At 37.1% G+C, this 21,129-nt stretch overlaps 1 protein-coding gene across 2 annotated transcripts in view; it reads left to right on the plus strand.

The window, feature by feature from the left end:
- The first annotated feature begins 1,274 nt into the window (after window positions 1-1,274).
- The window catches only part of Ica1l (islet cell autoantigen 1 like), a 66,117-nt gene continuing 46,262 nt past the window's right edge, over window positions 1,275-21,129 (plus strand). For both annotated transcript variants that reach the window (XM_076865820.2, XM_076865821.2), the window contains exon 1: window positions 1,275-1,710. The gene's annotated coding sequence lies outside the window, so the exon portion shown is untranslated. The remainder of the gene's footprint in view (window positions 1,711-21,129) is intronic.

The raw sequence follows: 21,129 nt of genomic DNA on the forward strand, positions 1-21,129 counted from the left end.
TCTACTATAATGTGTAATTATAATGTAAAACAACAAAAGTATTAAAAAAAATATCCAAGAAAAGCTGTGGACTTTTTCCTCCAAAAAAAAAATGACATACCAAAATTTTGCATATAATTTCAACTATTCCTTGAGATTCAAATAGCATAAGAATCTAAATTCATTTTCATTCCAAACTGACTCTTTATAAGTAGTTTGCCCTTTTTTCTATTCTTTTATTATTATTATTATTTTATTTATTTCCTGATGACCCGACGAACATTGGAGGCAAGCACTTTACCATTGAGCCACAACCCCAGCCAACCCTAGTTCCCTTTTTTCTATTCCACAACTATTTTTTTTCTGGTGTTACAGTGAGCACTTCTTACCCCATCTTTATGTCTTCAATAATCTTACACATCTTTAGTTATCATCTAGTTCCCCCCCCCCCCGTACAATGAATTCACATTTTACAATTTTAGTCACCTTTAAAAAGAAAGCACTTTGAGCTTATTAAATTATCTTCCACCAATAATGCAATTTTATTTTTGCCTCATTTCTTTTAAATTTTTTTTAAATTTTATTTATTCTAATTAGTTTATATATGACAGCCGAGTGCAATTCAATTCATATTACACAAATAGAGCACAATTTCTCAAAAGTAGAGTCATACCTTTTGTGTTTTCATACATGCGCTTAGGGTAATGATGTCCACCTCATTCCACTGTCTTTCCTACCCCCATACTCGCTTCCCCTTCCTCCCCTTTGCCCTATCTAAAGTTTTTCTATTCCTCCCATGCTCCCCACCATCCCCATTATGAATCAGCATCCTTATATCAGAGAAGACATTCAGCATTTGATTTGGGGGGATTGGCTTACTTTACTTGGCATTATAGTCTCCAACTCCATTTTATTTCCAATTTTTTTTTTTTTTTGAGACTTTTAGGCTCAGAATTTATCTTTTACTCTTAAAGACTCGTTAATCACACAAAAAAATTATGGTTATCTATATGTGCGTTTGAAGCTAAATTATTATCAGTTGTGAACTTAGAACTCTTTAAATATTTAAAATAAGAAAAACCAGCACATGAAACTCTCCCGCTTGCATAACCCTGGTTTTGAGAACCCACCTGCGGACTCGGCCATGAACGAGGAAAGCTTCGAGCCTCTCAGGCCCCGCAGCTGAGGGCCGGGCTGGTGCAGTGAGGGCTCAGCGAGGCAGGGAGGGACCCTGCTGAGGGCGCGGGGCTCGGAAAGGAAGCCGAGCACTTCTTCCACTTACCCCCGCCTCAGAGGTCTCACAATCAGTTCCTTGTAGTGACGTTCTCGCCAGTTGGTGCCAGTCACTTCACTTTATTAAGCAAAGAGGACTTGGGCAAAGAAGGCACAGAGAGAAGCCAGAAGTTCACTCACGAGTGGACGGACAGTGGCGCCCTCCGAGCCCGGCCTCCGTGTGGTTAGCTGAACCGAGGGGCGGCGGACGCCTGGGCCGAGGCGAAGAGGGAGGCGCTGCTCACGCGCGCGCCCGGCCGCCGGGTTTAAATCTCCCGCCTCCCACAGCGGAGCCCGACACCTCCACGCTCCGGTGCCGAGGGCACAGGCTGAGGGAGCAGCCCGACAGCGTCGCGGGCTCGCGGGCGGCGGCTGGAACGGGTGCCGGGACGGACGTCCGCGCGGCCGAGCGCGACCCGAGGCGGCGGAGGACCAGCGCGGCGCGATTCCGGCGTCGCGGTGAGCGTCTGCGGCCTCCCTCCCGTCGCCTCCCTCTGGGGTTGCGGTCTGGCCCGGAGGCCAAATCCTGGGTTCCCTTGGCGATGCCGGGAGGCAGGGGCGCCACCCGCACGCGGTCCCCGGGGCCTCGCTGGCCGCCTCGGTTCCTCGAGGGCCGGGCCCTGCGGCCTTCCCCCTGGGCGAAGCCCGGACCCGCGCTCTTCCGGGCCGACTCGGGGCAGCACCGCACCGAGTGGCCCAGGGCGGGGCGGGGTCCCCTCGGGCGGACGGGGCGCCTGCCCACGCTCGCCCGTGGAGAAGGAGCACGGCGGCCTAAGGCTTGGTTGGGTGGTTTCTCCCGAAGGTGGAGAGCGCTTCTGTAGAGGCAGATGCTCACAGCCTTCAGGTGCTTTACTGCTGGCCTTGTTTATATGTTGTTTTATTTTATTTTAATTATTAGTTGTTCAAAACATTTATGTTGTTTTATTTTTATTTTATTATGGGAATGTCTTCCTTAGAAAGTAATTGGCGATCTATCCGTAAAACAAAACATAAGCAAATGCGGTTTGGAGTGAACTGCGGAATGCACCTGCTTCGGAGGGGTCCGCGCATTAATCCTCTGGTCCCATAAGGAGAACCCATCCCCACAGCACGGATCCAGCTCCTGTGTCGGGTATCCTGGGCCATGATGTCAGTGGTCGGATACCTGATGCTCTAAGAAAGATGGAGAAAAGGGGTGGGGGCGAGAGATCCCGCTCGCAACTAACCCGCGATGCTGTGCGTTTGCCAGTAGAGGGGGTGGGATTATTTCCCATGTAATAGATGATCTCAGTGCACAAAGCATAAAAGCTGTTATAAACTATGGGTCACTAAAATAGCTGTTGGGAAGATAACGTTTCTCCGTGGTTTGGGTTCTTTTTCTAAGTATTGTGTATTGATTTATTTGATTGGACTCGACAATGTACTGTGTAAGGCGATATTGCTTTAATCATCATCCAATCAATATTTATGGGGTAGCCACAGGTTCCTCATTCTTTGGTAGGAGTTAAGTATACACTTATCAGCTAAATAAACATTTAATGTCATGTATTTTTATATGACCACGCTTTAAAATAGTTTTTTGTTATTTGTGCCTAACATATTCTTTGAACTCTTTATGTTGATTTAATAGTGCAAAATGATTACACATGTTGCCATTGAGACAGCTATGTGCTGGCACTCTTCTAATTACTATTAATTATAATTTCCAGGCAACTCCTCATTATGATTTTAGAATTAGGAGGGTGCTCAGCCCTTTATAAAGGGCAAAAACTGCAAACATGAGACTGGTGGAAAAAGTAAGAAGCCTTATTTTTATTATAAATGTTTATCATAAAACAATACAACAAAATTTATACCAGTGATGAACTGGAACCATATATCAAAATATTAAATATTACATATAAATAGATAATGTACTATTTTTTTCTATACAGATACTTTGCGGTTTTATTGTGTGGTATATTCTACAATTTAAATAATTTCTTTTATACTTTACCTGTTTCAGTACTCACTGTACCTCCTTTAAAATTTTAATTTTTTAAATGTTCTTTAACAACAGATGGGATGTGTGAAAGACTTTCAAATATGTCTGGAACTAGAAAAGTTTCCTCAGATGAACCAGGCTTTGTCATTTAATAATATCCTTAATCTCTTATTAAATTTGTCTGTTTTTCATTCATCCTTAAGTCTTGTCTTCTTTCCTGAAATAAAACTTTTCAGACTTCTTAAATTCAGTCATTTTCTATATATCTTATTTTGCCATTATTTACTCATTTGCATATAATGCTAGAATTTAATTTTTTTCTAATTTATTTGTGATAGAAAAAGCTTCAAGTAACTGTATATTTACAACAGCCATCATTAGCCACTGTTACCATTTTGTGATAGTTCTTTCTAGTATTTTTCTAATTTTTATTTATTATTTTGCTGGGGATCCATCCAAAGACCTGTGTTATAAACCAGTGTGCTGTCACCCAGACTTAATTTTCCATTTATAGAGCACAGGCAAAGTAAATTAAATATGATACTTAAGGGCCCTAGCATTTTCTGAGGGGTAAAAAAGCACTGGCATCAACTTCAAGTCATCAGCTGCATTAACTCCACCCCCACTCCCCCCACCCACCCCAAGAAAGTCAGACTGTCCTTTGAAGTTTTGAAGCCAGGCATTGACTCCTTTCTATCTAATAGAAAGTCCTAGGTGCCTTCTTCCAATAGATGGCTGTTTCATCTACATTGAAAATCTGTTGTTGAGTTTAGCCCCTGCATCAGTTGTCTTCTGGGTAACTTGCTGCAGCTTCTGCATCAGCACTTGCTGCTTCACCTTGTACCTTATGTTATAGAGACGGAGTCTTTCCTTAAACCTCAGGAACCAACTTCTGCTAGCTTCAAAATTCTCTCCTGCAGCTTCCTCACCTCTCTCCACCTTCATAGAATTGAAGAGAGTGAGGGCTTTTCTCTGGGTTAAGTTTTGGCTAAGGAAGTGTTGCGGCTGGTCTGATCTTCTATCTAGGACCATTAAAACTTTCTCAATTTCAGCAATAAGCTATTCTGCTTCTTATCATTTGTGTGTTCACTAGAGTAGCACTTTTAATGTTTTTCAGGAACTTTTCTTTTGCATTCACAGCTAGGCTACTGGAGGTCTAGCTTTCAGTCTATCTTGGCTTCCAACTTTCCTTCTGCACTAAGTTAATCATTTCTAGCATTTTATCTAAAGTGGGAGACCTCCGACCTTTCCTTTCACTTGAATCCTAGAGCTACTGTAGGTTTATTGTTTGTCTTAATTTCAATATTATTCTGTCTCAGGGAATAGGGAAGCCTGAGGAAAGAGAGTGAGACCATGGGGTAGAGTTAGGGGTTACTGGTGTGGCAGTCAAAAGACACAACAGTTGACTGTTTTATATGGATATGGCTATTTCTGGCACCCTAAAACCAATAATAACGCCAAAGATCACTGGTTACAGATCATTATAACAGATATAATAATAGTGAAAAAGTTTGAAATACTGCAAGAATCACCAATATGTGTCACAGAGACACTAAGTGAGCATATGCTATTGGAAAAATAATGCTGAATGGAAAAATATCTGTGCAGGACAACACAGCAAAATGAAGATATTTTTAAATGCATATACCATGTGTTTCAGTTTCTATACTTTCAGAAGTTTATCTAATATAAGTATTTTAAATAATACAAATACATATTTATTCATTGTAGCCTGGTTTGAAATACTATCAAGTCTGAAAACAATCTAAATATCCATTGATAAGTCAGTTAAATAAATTATGCAGTCCACACAAGATAATGTTATATACCCATTAAAATTGTATTCCACATGATTGGTAAATTCCATGTCATATTCTTTTTCCCTCAGCACTATACATAGCACTCACTGTCTTTTCTGTAGTGCTGGGGAGGAACCCAGGCCATCACTACCACTGTCTCTTTATCACTGAGTACATCCCAGCCCTTCACTTTTACTACCTAATATAACTGAGGCAATGTCTGATGCCAGCATAAATTACTTAATTTTCTGATGGTCCTGTTTCTGCTCAGATATTAAGAGCATTCTTTCTTTTCTCTTAAAATTTAGCAACATTCCATGATATATCTCAATCAAGGAAGACTTTTTTTTAACATAATGAGCCCTTCTAATTTTCAGCTCTATACCTTTGCATATTTTGCTATTCCAAATATTTGTCTTAATCCAGGAGTATTACTTACATTAGATCTCAGTTTTTTACCTTTCAAATTTGTCATCCTTGTTTTATCTAACTAGCTTGTTCAAATGTAACCCCTTTTGCCTGTAATCTTCACTTTTTAATTATTTCCCCAGACCCATTCTCCATGTTAAATTGGTCTTATGAAATATCTGTTCTGCATGTAGTTGTTTTAAATTCAGTAGTATGTTTTCTCTCTTATCTCTTGCTTCTTTCAGTTGTCTTTTATCTATTGTATAGAGTTATATTTTATTTATCTGCATGCAGAACCATTCTTTATCCTTCTATTTCATGGAACAATTTTCATGAGTATGTATTTTCTCTTTTTCATGTTGTGGTAGGACCTCCTTTTTCTTAAAATTGCTAGTTTTTCATGGTGTTTCTTGTTGAATGGGCCAATTCTATTCTGGCCTGCCTTTCCCCCCAAGAAAGGTATAAGTAGTTATCTTAAACCCCTCCTTGCTTACCTGGTAATTTCAATAACTGCCTTGGAGTCTGAGGTAGGAGACTGGATACTTATTTCCATTCAGTAATTGGCTGCTTGGTGACATGGTCCTCACATGCTGTCTCTCGACTCTTTTCCACAGCATGGGTTAATCATTGATTACACAGTCAGGTAAGGCAGGTAGATCTGTGATTAGCTTACTTTAGTCTGCTGTGCAAGGTTGACTACCAGCTTTCTGTTTTCCTCTTAGTCCCCCATTGTCTCCAGATAGGAAAAATAAAAATTATCCTGGCCACTGGGAGTTTTAGGGAGTCCAATACACAATGCAATTTGTCCGGCCCCATCCTGAGAACCAAAGGAGTTAGGCAGATAGAGATTAAAATATTAGCTTTAGTATTGAGAGATCTGTTGGAGGACATTTATGATGTTAGGGTTTAGATGTGGAATGTTTCCCAAAGTCTCATGTATTCAGAGATAGGACTTTCATGAAATAATTGGATGGTGAGGGTCCTGACTTCATCAGTGAATTAAATCCATTGATGACTGATGGGCTACTGGAAAGTGGGACACAGTTGGATGAAGTAGGTCACTGGGGATGTGCCCTGGAAGGGTTTATCTTTCCCCAGCACCCAGGGCTCCTGCCCCACTCTCCACAACGCTGCTCACCCTTAGCTTTGTAGCTTCCATGAGCTGAGCAGCTTCCCCCTGACATGCCCTTCCACTATGATGCTTTGCCTCACCTCAGACCTAGAGCAATGGAGAGACTAACCATGGACTGAAACCTCTGAAAACATGAGCCAAAATAAACTTTTCCTCCTTCAGGTTGTTTATGTGAGCTATTATGGCTACAGAGATGCAAAACTAACACAGATGGCATTGGTGGGCTTCTAATCCTTCTGTCCCCCAGTTCGGAGTTTGAAATACCGTCTGAAATGAAAATTTAAATCTTTAGAAAGAATACTCTGAGACTTTTGCCTTTTGTAGGTTACAAGTGATGAGTGACAGGTTTAAAAATGGGACTATATTTTCCAATTTTAAGACTTTTGATAATCAAGCTCTGACCAGTCAAAAAATATAAAAGTTCTACCCTGCTGTGGTATGTAGACCAGTGGTAAACTCATCAGTCAGGTTTCTCACAGTGGAAGAAGGGGCAAGAGGCATAGAAAGACCTTCCTCATGGAAACCAGAAGAGTTGAAAAGACATATTCCCCATGTTAAACATCAGGATCCCTTTTTAAGTAGTCTTTTTGCTATCGGGTGATAGGGAGATAGGCACCCAGTAGAATGTTTCTGTTTTCTCTAATTCTGGTTGTTGCACCTTCAAGGACTTGTCTTTTCAACTTACTGAGTACTTATTGGTGTGGTTCGTCAGTACTTTCTCAAGTTGCCCAACTGAATCTGCTTGAAATTAAAGGAGCTATGTTTCAGATTTGGATATTCTCGTTAAATTTGATGTGAATTTCATTGTGTCTGGCATTTATTTATTAGCATTTAATTTTGGGAAAATTTATTTATTTGTATTTAATTAAGGGAAAAGAGTTAGGCGAATATACATTTATTCTGTCATCTTTCCCAGAAGCTCTTAAACTTTTTAATCATTGCTTATCTGACAGACTTTTATTCTTTCATTTATACTTCTTTAGTTATAAAAGGGATTAAGTAACATTTTTGTATATTCATTGAATTTTTGAAATTCTTTTGTGAATTACCTGTTCTTTTGTCCTTATTTTTCAGTGGTTAATTCTGAGTTATAATACTTATTTAAGAAATATTAACCCTTTCCTCTTTACATGTTATGATACCCAGTTAGATTGTTTTCAGATTTTACTTATGCATTTTAAATATATAAGTTTAAAACTTCTGGGCTGGAGATGTGGCTCAAGCGGTAGCGCGCTCGCCTGGCATGCGTGCGGCCCGGGTTCGATCCTCAGCACCACATACAAACAAAGATGTTGTGTCTGCCGAGAACTAAAAAATAAATATTGAAATTCTCTCTCACTCTCTCACTCTTTCTTAAAAAAAAAAAAAAAAAAAAAAAAAAAAAAAAAAAGTTTAAAACTTCTGTGATATCTAAAGTCTTTTTCTACATGATTATCATGTTTGTTATCATGTTGAAAAGACTTCTGATCCCAAATTTAACATTTACCTACACTTTTTAATGGTGTCATTTTAAGTATTTTTTTAGCATTTAAATTTTTAAAAAATTTAGTTGTAGATGGACACAATACCTTTATTTTGTTTATTTATTTCTTTTTAATGTGGTGCTGAGAATCGAACCCAGTGCCTCACACTTGCTAGGCAAGCACTCTGGAACTGAGCCACACCTCAGCCCTGTATTTAAATTTTTAATCATTCTTATGGTGACTTAAGTATTGAAAATTTTTTTCTCAAACAGCAAATTGTTCTAACACCATTCATTGGATAACATATCCCTATTATACAGATTTGAAATGCCATTTTGACTGCAGTGGACTGAACGGTGACCCCCAAAGATAATAAATCTAATCCTTGGAATATGGGAACATTAGCTCACAAGGTCAAGGGGTTTTTTTAATATTTATTTTTTAGTTGCAGTTGGACATGATAGCTTTATTTTATTTATTTATATGTGGTTTTGTGGGTCGAACCCAGGACCTCGCACGTGCTAGGGGAATGCTCTACCGCTGAGCCACAACCCCAGCCCCAACAAGGTCAAGTTTTTGCAGATAAGATTTAATTAAGGATGTTGAAATGAGGTTATCCTTAATTATCTGGGAAGGTCCTAAACACTGTCACATGGGGGATGTAGCTCAGTGGGTACAATGCTTGCCTTGCACGCATAAGGCCCTGGGTTCAATCCCCAGCACCACCACCAAAAAAACCCCCAGATTCCTCTAAACACTATCACAAAGACAGAGGAAGATTAAAAACACAGAGAAGGCAATATGAAGCCAGAGGCAGAGATGTTGTCAAAAGCTAAGGAGTACCAGCTGCCACAAGAAGCTGGAAGAAGCAAGGAGTATCTTCCAGTAGAGCCTCTAGGGCAGCACAGCTTAAGAGTAGTTTGGTTTCAGGCTTCTGGTCTTCAGAATTGGGAGGGAATAAAGTTGTGCTGTTTTAAGTCATGAACTGTATGATAATTTGATACAGCGCCATAAAAAATTAATACGTTAATCATGATAAATTCTTTTGTGTTTTTTGGTCTCTTTGTGGATATTTTTTTTCATTTGTTCTACTGATCTGTCTGTTCTGGTACCAGTACCAACCATTCTGTTTTAATTACTAAAGTTAACACTTGGTTTTTTTTTTTTTTTCCCCAAAATAATTTGTCACTTAAATTGTTCATGTGACTGTTAAAAGTCAAATAAGATTAAAGGATTTTAGTGTTGGGAAGCAGTCCTCCCACTTCTGCCTACTTCTAGTCTCCAGTGGCACCTTCAGCCCTCCGTTTCCTCTGATTATTTCCCACCATACTTCTAAATCATATGTTTATATATTGGGTTTTTGGTGGAGGTTCTTTGTTTTTTGTTTTGTACTGGGGATTGACTCAGGGGCACTAACCACTTAGCCACAACCCTAGCCCTTCTTTGTGTTTTATTTAGAGACAGGGTCTCCCTGAGTTGCTTAGGGTCTCCCTGAGTTGCTGAGGCTGGCTTTGAACTCTCAATCCTCCTGCCTTAGCCTCCCAAGCTGCTGGGATTACAGGTGTGTGCCACTGCACCCAGCTATATGTTACCTTTCGATATATTAATTTTAGGCATTATCTACCTACTTTTCTTTTTTAAGTGAGGATTTAGTTGTCCTTCACCAACATTCTTCCTCATTTTCCTCCCCTAAATTATAGTTTTTATCAAGTTAAGTGTTTTCATTATTATGGACTTTCAACTCCTGAGACAACTCAATAGGCCCATGTACCCATACCTCCTCTTTAACATTCTTTCCTTTCATTTTTGTTGGTGTAATAGCTTTATCTTTTATTACCTAATTTTGGAATATATACCATTGATTTTTTTTCCCCAATTACTCTAACAAGTCTACTGTGTGAGTTTGAGTATGTGAAACTCAGTTGTGCTTTTCTTCTGGAGATTTCCTTTCCAGAGTCATTCATCTTCCTTCTGGATTATGAACTGCTTGCTCTGTCTGGCTGTCATCTTGAGTTTCCCTTTAGTGCTCTTCCAGTTTGGATTTTGGTCTTAACAGTTTGTTTTGCTACTTTTGAGACATCTACCCTTATAATTAGTCCCAGTATTTTGTTTGGGAACTGTTTTTTCTTTCTTAAAACTTTGGGATCTGGCCATTTCCATATCTAGAAAATGAGCCCTTCAGTGCCTGACTGATTGACTTCACTGCAGAATAAAGGAGAGCTTGCAGAAAATGAACAAACAAACAACAACAACAAAAACCTTTAGGATCTTACCTGGGCATGGTGGCACATGTCTGTAATCCCAGCTACTTATATAAAGTGACAAAGTATTTGCATATAACCTGTGCACATCCTTCTTTATACTCTAAACTAACTCTAGATTACTTACAATACCTAATACAATACAATGCTGTGAAAGTATAACTTTATTGTTTAGGGACTGATGATAAAGAAAAAAGTATGCCCATGTTCAGTATGGATATAATTTTTTCCCCAAATACTTTCCACGAAACTGTGAGTGGTTGAATCTGCAGAAGTGCAGCTGGCAGATATGGAGGTCCAACTGTTTTGTGTACAACTTTGTTTTCCAAAGCAATTTTGCATGTTAGCTCATTTGAGCCTTATAACATGCAAGGCTGTGCACCTGAGGACACTGGCCATAGAGGGTTGGGGGAAGTACTGGCCTTAAATTTGCAATTAAGCTAAAGTTTCATATAGGATTAGCTTTAGTATTATTTTAAAATTTTTTAAAAATTGTAGTTGGACACAATACCTTTATTTTATTTATTTTTATATGGTGCTGAGGATCAAACCCAGTGCCTCACACATGTTAGGCAAGTGCTCTGTGGATGAGCCACAACCCCAGCCCCTAACTTTAGTATTATTTTAAGATAAAGACTTAGTGTTGAATCAAGAACATTTGAAGTACAACTTCAGTCATTCCTTCAAAGAGATAAAATAATATTTTCTTTCCTTGTTTACTTCCTCTTCTTTCCTAATATATTGTTTATATTTTGAATGGTCTCATTGATTTCATTAACATTTTTCAAATCTTATTTTCTAATAATCTATTTTAAAAGCTGCTCATAGGCTATTTTCTGAAATTTGACTGAAGTATATAAATAAATTGATTATAGCTTTGTCAGACAGTAGCACATGGCCTATAATCTCAGCTACCTGAGAAGCTAAAGCAGGAAAATCATAAATTAGAGGCCAGTCTCAGCAACATTAACAAAACCTGTCTGAAAATAAAGAACAGATTGGCTGGGGTTGTGGCTTAGTGATAGAGTGCTTGCCTAGCACGCATGAGGCACTGGGTTTGATCCTCAGCACCACATAAAAGTAAAGATATTGTGCCCACCGAAAACTAAAAAATATTAAAAAAAAAAAAAAAGAACAGAACTGGGGATATAGCTCAGAGGTAAAGCTCTCCTGGTTCAATCCCCAGTACCACACACACAAAAAAAATTTAAGTATTTTTTTATAGTAATTGCTTAATCTGTCAAAGTCTAAAAAGTAAATAACAATCTGCTTCATATCATTTTTGGAAAAAAATAATATCTAATTTGTCTTTTTTATATAGCCTCTTCCTTAAAGACTAAAATTGTGTTGACTACTAAAATTACGGACTACTTCTATAAAAAATTTATTGTAACCAGAAATTCAGCTAAGGGTTTTTATCTCCAGTACTGGATTTTGTTAATGACTTGTTTATATTTTTTACACCACTCTATACAAATGTAGCAAATTAGTTCTTGGAAACCTATAGATTTTTGGAAGTAGATTACCGGAAAATTTGGAAACTTATACAGGATATTGTAGTTAACTAAAAGATAGGAGAAAATTTTAATCACATGTTTGCTACCTTCAAAATAGAAATGTGGAGAGGGTCAAATGACTTGGATGTATGCAAAAATATCAAGAAGTTCTTTATCTATATCCTTGAGAAAGTTCCCTTGTTTCATAAGCCTTGTCTTCTTCTACAAGAACTGGAGTAAGCAAAGCACAGTGATGCAGGCCTGTAATCCAGTAGCTTGGGAGACTGAGGAGGAGGATCATGAGTTCAAAACCAGCCGCAGCAAAAGTGAAGGATTAAGCAACTCAGTGATATCCTGTCTCTAAATAAAATACAAAATAGGCCTGGGGATGTGGCTCAGTGGTTGAGTGCTCCTGAGTTCAATCCCCTGTACCAAAAACAAAACAAAACTAGAATAATAAATAAATAAAATTTGCCATTTCTTACTCTCAGAGGCTATTTATAAGGATCAAAGGAAATAAAGTATGTGAAAATGTTTTAAAAACTGTTAAGAGGCTCTCTTGTTAAGAGGGCTGGGGTTGTAGCTTAGGGGTAGAGTACTTGCCTAGCACATGTGAAGCACCGGGTTTGATCCTCAGCACCACATTAAAAAATAAATAAATAAATAAAAATAAAGGTATTGGGCTGGGGTTGTGGCTCAATGGTAGAGTACTTGCCTAGCATGTGTGAGGTCCCGGGTTCAATCCTCAACACCACATATAAATAAATAAAGGTATTGTGTCCTTCTATGACTAAAAAAATTTTTAAAAAAATAAATAAAGGAATTGTATCCATCTACAACTAAAAATCTTTAAAAACGCCCAAAAACTAAGGGTTTTGATCTCCAGCACTGAAAAAATAAATAAATAAAATCATGAGTTCTACAAGTATAATGATTATTCTTTTGGTAACTAGTAGTCCTAAAATAATCCAAAACTTTTAAATATCTTAAGCCCCCTCTAGAAAAAGTATCTTTTATGTAATTTTGAATTCTTTTTGAAAAATTATTAAGCTTTAGTCTTTTTGTAAGAATACTCAGGATGATAACTTCTTTGTGGACAATTTTTCTGCTTAGTATGGGATTTTGGGAACTGTAATTCAATAGTGATAAGTAATTGCCATATTCTACTTTTGATAAATGTAGGTCTTCATTTAATTGGATTTTCCCATATCAGTATCTTATTGGTGTTTATTACTACAGTGCCAAGTAAAACCTAGAGCAAAGCTGGTATTTAATATATGGAAGGAACTCAATTCCTGACTGGGACTATACTGGAAATTTCAGACACTTTAGTTCTTCACCAATCTGGTGTCTCCATGTATTTGTAAATTTTAACAAGTCTGTAATCATTCTGATATCTCAGTAATGACACCAAATTTGCATAAAGAATAATCAAAGTCACCTAACTTAACAGACTCACGATTATAACTTTAGATGCAAGTCTAATGTATTAGTAAAGCTGGTAGTTTATAACATCCTTTCTTTTAAAAAAACTTTTTTTTTAGACATTGATGGACCTTTATTTTGTTCATTTATTTATATGCGGTGCTGAGAATCGAATCCAGTGCCTCACACATGCTAGGCAAGAGCTCTACCACTGAGCCACAATCCCAGCTCCTAACATCCATTCTTAAGGGCAGTTAGAAGGGAAGATTCTCAGTCTGTGACTTTATAGTATTTTATCAGTTGCCCCAATATGGTAATTTCAGTAGGCTTTATTTTATGTCCATCTGTGAAAACTCCGCAATATATTATAGACAAAACAGTCTATAATCTATGCATTGATTTTTCAGAGTCAAAATCAATCCTGAATTAATGGACAGTTGATGAAAGATTAGTCAGGTGATTAAAATTTGATGTATGTGATATGTATTTGTGTGTGTGAACAAAAAAATAGACATTTTCCTCAATATAAACAGTACAGGTTAAAGAGACATATTGACTCTTTAGATTATGCTTGAGAACTGTGGCCTGGATTAGGGGTCTGAAAACTACTTCTATAAAAGACCAGATAAGAAATAATTTTGGCTTTGTGAGCCATGAGATATGCTGGATCTGTTCACCTCTGCCTTTGTAGCAAGAAAGTAGCTAAAGACAAATAATAAAGTATACATTAAACACATTAAATGATTGCCTCAGAAATGGGAATGAGGAAGGAATTAAAATGAAATAGAGATGCAGGGTAGGGCTCTACCACAGTAGAGCACTGGCCTAGTATGTAGGAGACACTGGGTTCATTCTTCAGCACCATATAAAAATAAATAAAGGCACATCTCTCTCTCTCTCTCTCTCTCTCTCTCTCTCTCTCTCTATATATATATATATATATATATATATATATATGAATAGATGTACAAATGAATTAATAAACCAACAATGAGTCTTTCATAGAATACTAAATACATTTAAAAAGGAAAATTGTTGACAACCTAGAATTTTATATACCATTAACCTATTATGAATTTGAAGGCAAAATGAAGAGAATTTCATACATATCAATACTAAGAGAACTTACTACCCACAGGAATCACTAAAAGAACTAATTTAAAAAATATAGACCTTTGCTAAAACAAAGAAGGAAAATATAGGATATAAGAAATAAGGTGAGCTAAAAATTTGTGTGTTGATTATAAAAAATATATATACAACAAAATCAGGTTGAGATGATATTGGGTTGTTACTGGGTAGTGATAATGTTAGTTTTTGTCAGGATATCTAATAAAGTATATATGGCAGAATAAGTGAAAAAAGCAAAGAAAAACAATAACTAAAATAAAATCAGATGATAAAATAAGCTTAATTCTAGTCATATTAAATGTAAATTGATTCATTTTATCTAAGAAAACAGATACATAAATGTTAAAATGCACCTAAAATAAAACCATAGTACAAAAGTTGAAAATGAAGGCATGGGAAAATAGATAAACTATCTTTCCTTTGAATACATTTACAGGATATCAATAAGAGAAAAAATAGAAAATAAGATTAAATAGTAATAAAGAGGGATACTCATGATAGAGGAAAAATTTATTAAGATAACTGTGAGGGGCTGGGGTTGTGACTCAGTGGTAGAGTGCTCACCTAGCACACGTGAAGCACTGGGTTCAAACCTTAGCACCACAAAAAAATGAAATAAAGATATTGTGTCTACCTACAACTAAAAAAAAAAAAATTAAGAAAAGATAACCATGAACATGTATGCCCAGAATATAACCCTTAAATATATTATGTATATAAGTGTTCATGCACATGCACACACTCACATACAGATACATACATACAAATGTATTGTATGAAAAAAAATAGAAAACTCCACAATATATTAAGCTTTAAACATTTCTTCTAGGAACTGATTAGTAGCCTTTCACCTCTCATCTTTTCTAGCAGAGGCTGCCTCCCAGGATGAATAATCTTATCTAATAGGATATGGGCAGATGATCCAATTACAAACAGGCTTCTAGGAAAGGTTCTTCTCTATAATGAGAAGAGATAGGGAGGAAATCTCCCTATTATTTGGGTGACATAATGTGATATCTGGGTACCTGGAATAGCAGCAACCATGTTCTAACCTCAAGGAAAACCATTGGTTTTAACTTCCTTAATGACATTTTTCCATAACTTCATAATTCTTTGATAGATTTAGGTTATTAAAACATCTCAGTCCAGTATTTATGATTTATTCCTGTTCATTCAAAATCAAATGAATTTATTAAAATAATTCTCATTGTAGTTTTTTCCCAGTCTCCCAGTATAATCTAGCCCTGCCTGGAGTTGTTCTATTGTCTTTTTTTTTTTTTTAATATTTTTTTAGTTGTCAATGGACCTTTATTTTTTTTATTTATATGCAGTGCTGAGAATCGAACCCAGGGCCTCACACATGCTAGGCAAGTACTCTACCACTGACCCACAACCCTAGCCTGTCTGTTCTTTACACAGGTCCTTTTTCATCTTTCCTTGTTTTCCCCAGTGTTGGAGTAAAGAGGAAGATTGTGTGTAGCCAACCTCCATGATATCACCACACCTTCCCCTCTGGACTTAGTAACTCACTCCTAATAAATAAAATGGAAGTGATGGATCAGAGATTGGTCATAGTATCATTCTATTTAAGATTATTCATTTTAGGGAAATTTAGGTATCATGCTGTGAGTAGCACTATGGACAGATTGTGTGACCAGGAACTAAAGGCTTAACCTAACCAATGAGTGCAAAGAGACAAGGCTTAGAGGACATATCAAGGAGGTCTAATACATGTATGACATTAATTCCAGGAGAGAGGGTAACCAATTATCAAAGACATAAATAACAGAGCCTTCGGTTTTTAAAAATGGCAGAATAAACACATTTATCCCCTTTCTCACTGAAATGATACTGAAGCAGGCAAATAAAACAAAAACATATCAATTTAGTTGAACAAAATGCAGAAGGAACTTTTAGCACATGAGATTTCAGCATTTCTGGAATACAGAAAGCAACTATAAGAGTTCTGACTGAAAAAGCAGAATAGAGAAAGAGTAAAATACACATAAAGTGAACTGCTATAGATCTGGCAGCTAGTCTCCCTGGCAGATCTACCAGATGCCAATAGGAGAGCTAATTAAATATTCAGTCAGTTTTCTCACATACCCCTAAGACCAAGTGAAAAGAATATAGCAGATGTTTTCCCCTTAAGCAAAAGGAGGAATAGGTTGTTATGTAAAAAAAAAAAAAAAAAAAAAGACTCATCTGAGGATAATTGGACCACCATCTTTCAAAGCTCCTCCCAGGATGATCAACAGACTGTCATGCTATAAAAGTTCCACTTGCCACTCCCTGGTAGGCTCAGTCTGGAATCATCTCAGTTCAGAGACCAAAAGACATGAATGAAACCTCTAAGTGACTGCAGTAGTCCCCTGATAATCAGTTGTTTAACTTTATCTGTTTAGCATGTTCCACTACCTGTGGCCCAGACGTTCCATCATCATAATAAAATGTTTTTATTTTATGCCATAAATTTGAAGTGATTTGCTTCGGAGAAAATCTAAATAAATCATTATGAAATTTCAAACCTCTGAGGATAAAAAGTAGATACTGAAAAAATTCTAGAGAAATAATACAGATCTCTATCAAAGAAACAATAATCAGGGCTGGAGTTGTGGCTTGGTGGTAGAGCACTTGCCTAGCATGTGTGAGGCCCTGGTTCGATTCTCAGCACCACATATAAATAAATGAAGAAAATAAAGGTCCATCAACATTTAAAAAAAAGAAGAAACAATAATCAGAATCAGACTAGCATGAAAATTTCCATCATGAAACCAATGTTAGAAACACAATGGAAAAAGACTTTTCTCCAGTTCTAAAATAGAAGAGAAGAATAAAGCCATTTTCAGGCATACAAGGACTTATGAATTTTCTTCCAGCTACCTTTCCTGAGGAATTTACTTGAGTCTGTCCTTTTGCTAAAAAAGGGTGAAAATTAATAGAGAGTAGTAGCCAGAATAATGGTCCTCCAAAGATGTTCCTGTCCTAGTTTCTGAAATCTGTGAAACTGTCACCTTCTGTGGAAAGAGAGACTTTGCCTGTATGATTAAGGATCTTGAGATGGGGACATTCTTCTGGATCGTTATCAGGGTCTTAATAAAGGGGAGGCATAAAGGTCAGAGCAAAAGTCCAGCATGATGACAGAATCGGAAAGCTTGGAAGATGCTACAGTGCTGTTTTGTCATCCTGTGCCTGCCTTATTTCACTTACCATAATGTCCTCCAGGTTTGTTCATGTTGTCACAAAAGATAATTTCTTTTTTATGGATGAGCAGTATTCCATATAATACATTTTCCTTATTTATTCACTCATGATAGATTGTTAGCATTTCTTTTCTTTGCAGTGTAGGGAATCATACCCAGGACCTCATGCACGCTGGGCAAACGCTATCTCTGAGCTAAATCACAACTAGCCCGACTATTAGCATTTCTGAAACTTCTCTGACCATGAATTCTCTTAGGTCTTTATCTCTTTATTAAAAGACAAAATAACAAAGTTAGACTAAATAGGACATATTTAAGGTATTAGAAACAAGAAATTGTTTGGAATTGTTTGGTATCTGAAAATGTTTTTACTTTGCATTTATTTTTAAATTTTTATTTATTTACTTTAAGAGCAAGGTAATAGGACTTATTAGAGGAATAGAAAGCAGAGCTTCCGAAGGGGGAGGTGTCCCAAGAAAAGGGTACCTTGATTTTATGTATTTATTTTTTTAAATATTTATTTTTTAGTTGTAGTTGGACACAATACTTTTATTTCACTTATTTATTTTTATATGGTGCTGAGGATGAATCCCAGGGTCTCGCACGTGTGAGGCAAGTGCTCTACCACTGAGCCACAACCCAGACCCCTTGCTTTTATTTTTAAAGGCTGTTTCAGCAGATGTAGAATTATGAGTTAGCAGATGTTTCTTGTTTCTAATACCTTAAATATGTCCTATTTAGTTTAACTTTGTTGTTTTTGTCAAGAACTCACGTTCCATTTGTAATTTTCTTTCCCTGTGTGTAATATGCCATTTTTTTTTCTGTTTTCAAGACTGACTTCCTTTGCTGTCTTTGTTTTTTTTTTTGTTTGTTTGGGTTTTTTTGTTTGTTTGTTTTTAATTTTAATATTTTATTTTTTAGTTTTTGGCGGACACAACATCTTTGTATGTGGTGTTGAGGATCGAACCCGGGCTGCACGCATGCCAGGCGAGCGCGCTACCGCTTGAGCCACATCCCCAGCCTGTTTGTTTGTTTTTTAATCTTTGGATTTAAACATTTTGTATATGAGGGACCTATTTGTAATTTTCTTGTATTACCTTGCATGGGGTTTGCATAGCTCATTGCATCTCTAAGTTAAAGTCATTCATATATTTTGGGATGTTTTATTTCCTTGAATGTTTTCCTGCCCCATTCTATCTTTCTCCTTCTGCCTCACCATCTCTCTCTTCAACTTCACTCCTTCTGCTATCTTCCAGTTGTTCCTAAGCCTATCCATTCAATTATTAATTATAGTTATTAAACTTTTAACTGGAGACCATCACTTACTTTTAATATTTTCTGTTTTTTGTGTACACATCCTATCTTAAGTCTTTGCATACATTATAATATCTGCTTTTAAATGTTTGGTAATTGCAATATCTGGGAAGTCTTTGGGGCTTGGGGGTCTGTTTTTTTTCTTTTTTTTTAGTTGTAGGTAGACACAACATATTTATTTATTTATTTTGTGTGGTGCTGAGGATCGAACCCAGTGCCTCACAAATGTAAGCACTGTACCACTAAGCAACAGCTCCAGCCCTGCGGTCTGATTTTATTGACTGCTGTTTTTCCCCTGGCCATAGGATCACATTTTTTGAGGGGGGGGGCAGGGCACTAGGGATTGAACCCAGGGTGCTTAACCACTGAGCACATCGCCAGCCATTTTTAATATTTATTTAGATACAGGGTCTGACTGAGTTGCTAAATGCCTCACTAATCTGCTCAGACTGGCTTTGAACTTTTGATCCTCCTGCCTCAACTTCCCAAATTGCTGGGATTACAGGCGTACCATACCCAGATCACATTTTTCATACTAGTGTGTCCAGTGGTTTTTTTTATTGGCTCCTTAGCATTTTGAATGATGTGTTTGGCAGAGATTTTGTTTCTCTGAAAAAAAAGTTTTTTTTAGAAGGAAGTTAAATTGGCTGAACTCAAGCTCTCAAACTCTGTCTCCTCTGTAGTTAGAGCAGCTAAAATTTCCACTTAACTATTTCATCTTTCAGCCGCTGGCTTTTTGTCAGGACTCCTGGTATCTCTCCCACCACTTACTGATTTAGTGATCAGCAAAAATCTAGGAAGACTTTGTATACAGATTTTTGGGGATCACTTCCTCATTGTCTTTCTCTTCTCCAGGATAAAACTCTTAAACTTAGGTAGTCCTGCCAGCCTTAAATTCTATTATCTGATATCTTAACTCAGTAGGACTTCTGCCTAACCCACCCCTAGTGGCAAGCAGATTTAACAGTGGTCTTAGTTAAAAAACCACAAATATACAATTATCAGCTTCTGCATATTTACCCTCCCAGTCACTCTCCTGTCCTTGCCAGGAAGTGCGTACTCTTAGGAAGTACCATAGCTTTCAGATAAAAAAGGAGGAGTCAAGTTTATTATTCTCAAACTTCCAATCAGACAAAGTACTTACTTGTTCTCACTCAAAAAGGAGATGAGAGAATGGAGAGGACAGGAATATATTGTTTGAACTACATCAACATGGATTTAAAAAAAATTTTTTTTTTTTTAGTTGTTGATGGACCTTTGTTTATTTATATGTGCACAGTACTAAGAATCGAAATCAGTGCCTCACGCATGCTAGGCAAGCACTCCACCACTGAGCCACAACTCCAGCCCACTCCCTAGCATTTTGTCTTCCTAACTGATCGGGCTTAAGCCTACAGTCAGCTTAGTAGAAGAGATCAGCAGTTTGTCATACAATTGGGCTGATCCTCATGCCAATAATTTATAAAATCTGGAGAGGAAACTGAAAGCAGAAAGAAACTGGATGAGAGAGGAAAAAATACAAGTTTCCCTCAAGACGCTATATCAGAACAGTATAATACTTATATCAACCCCAAGCCTCCTATGTACCCAAGATTGAATTCTTTCTCTTTACTCAGATTATGTCCAGCCAAGTTATCTAGGATAACATATAAGGATCAGCAATTAAACGGTTACCAATCTATACTGCCCAGGAACCTAGCAGGACAGCCAAAGGAGAGTACCTGGAGGTGTGTGGAAAAGCTGCCACCTGTGGACTTACAGATCATTTTTGTGCTGTTTTATGCTTTTAACTTAAATCTAGTTTGTCTGATATTAATATGGCTAGTTTAATTTTCTTTGTATTTATTTGGTATATCTTAATCTATATCTATTTTTATTCCTTCTCTATCATTTAATTTTAGGTGGATCTCAAATAGCATATGATAGGATTTTTTTTAATTTTAGACTATGTATTTAAAGGGAAATTTGCAGTTATCATTTTAAATAATATTGTTTGTATTTCCAGCCCCCTGATTTATACTGTTTATTATGTTTCCTTACTCCTGTTTTTTCTACTTTGGCTTTTGCTTTTTTTTTTTTTTTTTTTTTTAAAGAGAGAGTGAGAGAGAGAGAGAGAGAATTTTTTTTTTAATATTTATTTTTTAGTTATCGGCAGACACAACATCTTTGTTTGTATGTGGTGCTGAGGATCGAACCTGGGCCGCACGCATGCCAGGCGAGCGCGCTACCACTTGAGCCACATCCCCAGCCCCGGCTTTTGCTTTTTGCTGAAGTTTTTCTTGC

Source organism: Callospermophilus lateralis, chromosome 9 (assembly GCF_048772815.1).
Source record: "Callospermophilus lateralis isolate mCalLat2 chromosome 9, mCalLat2.hap1, whole genome shotgun sequence".
Taxonomy (NCBI): Eukaryota; Metazoa; Chordata; class Mammalia; order Rodentia; family Sciuridae; genus Callospermophilus; species Callospermophilus lateralis.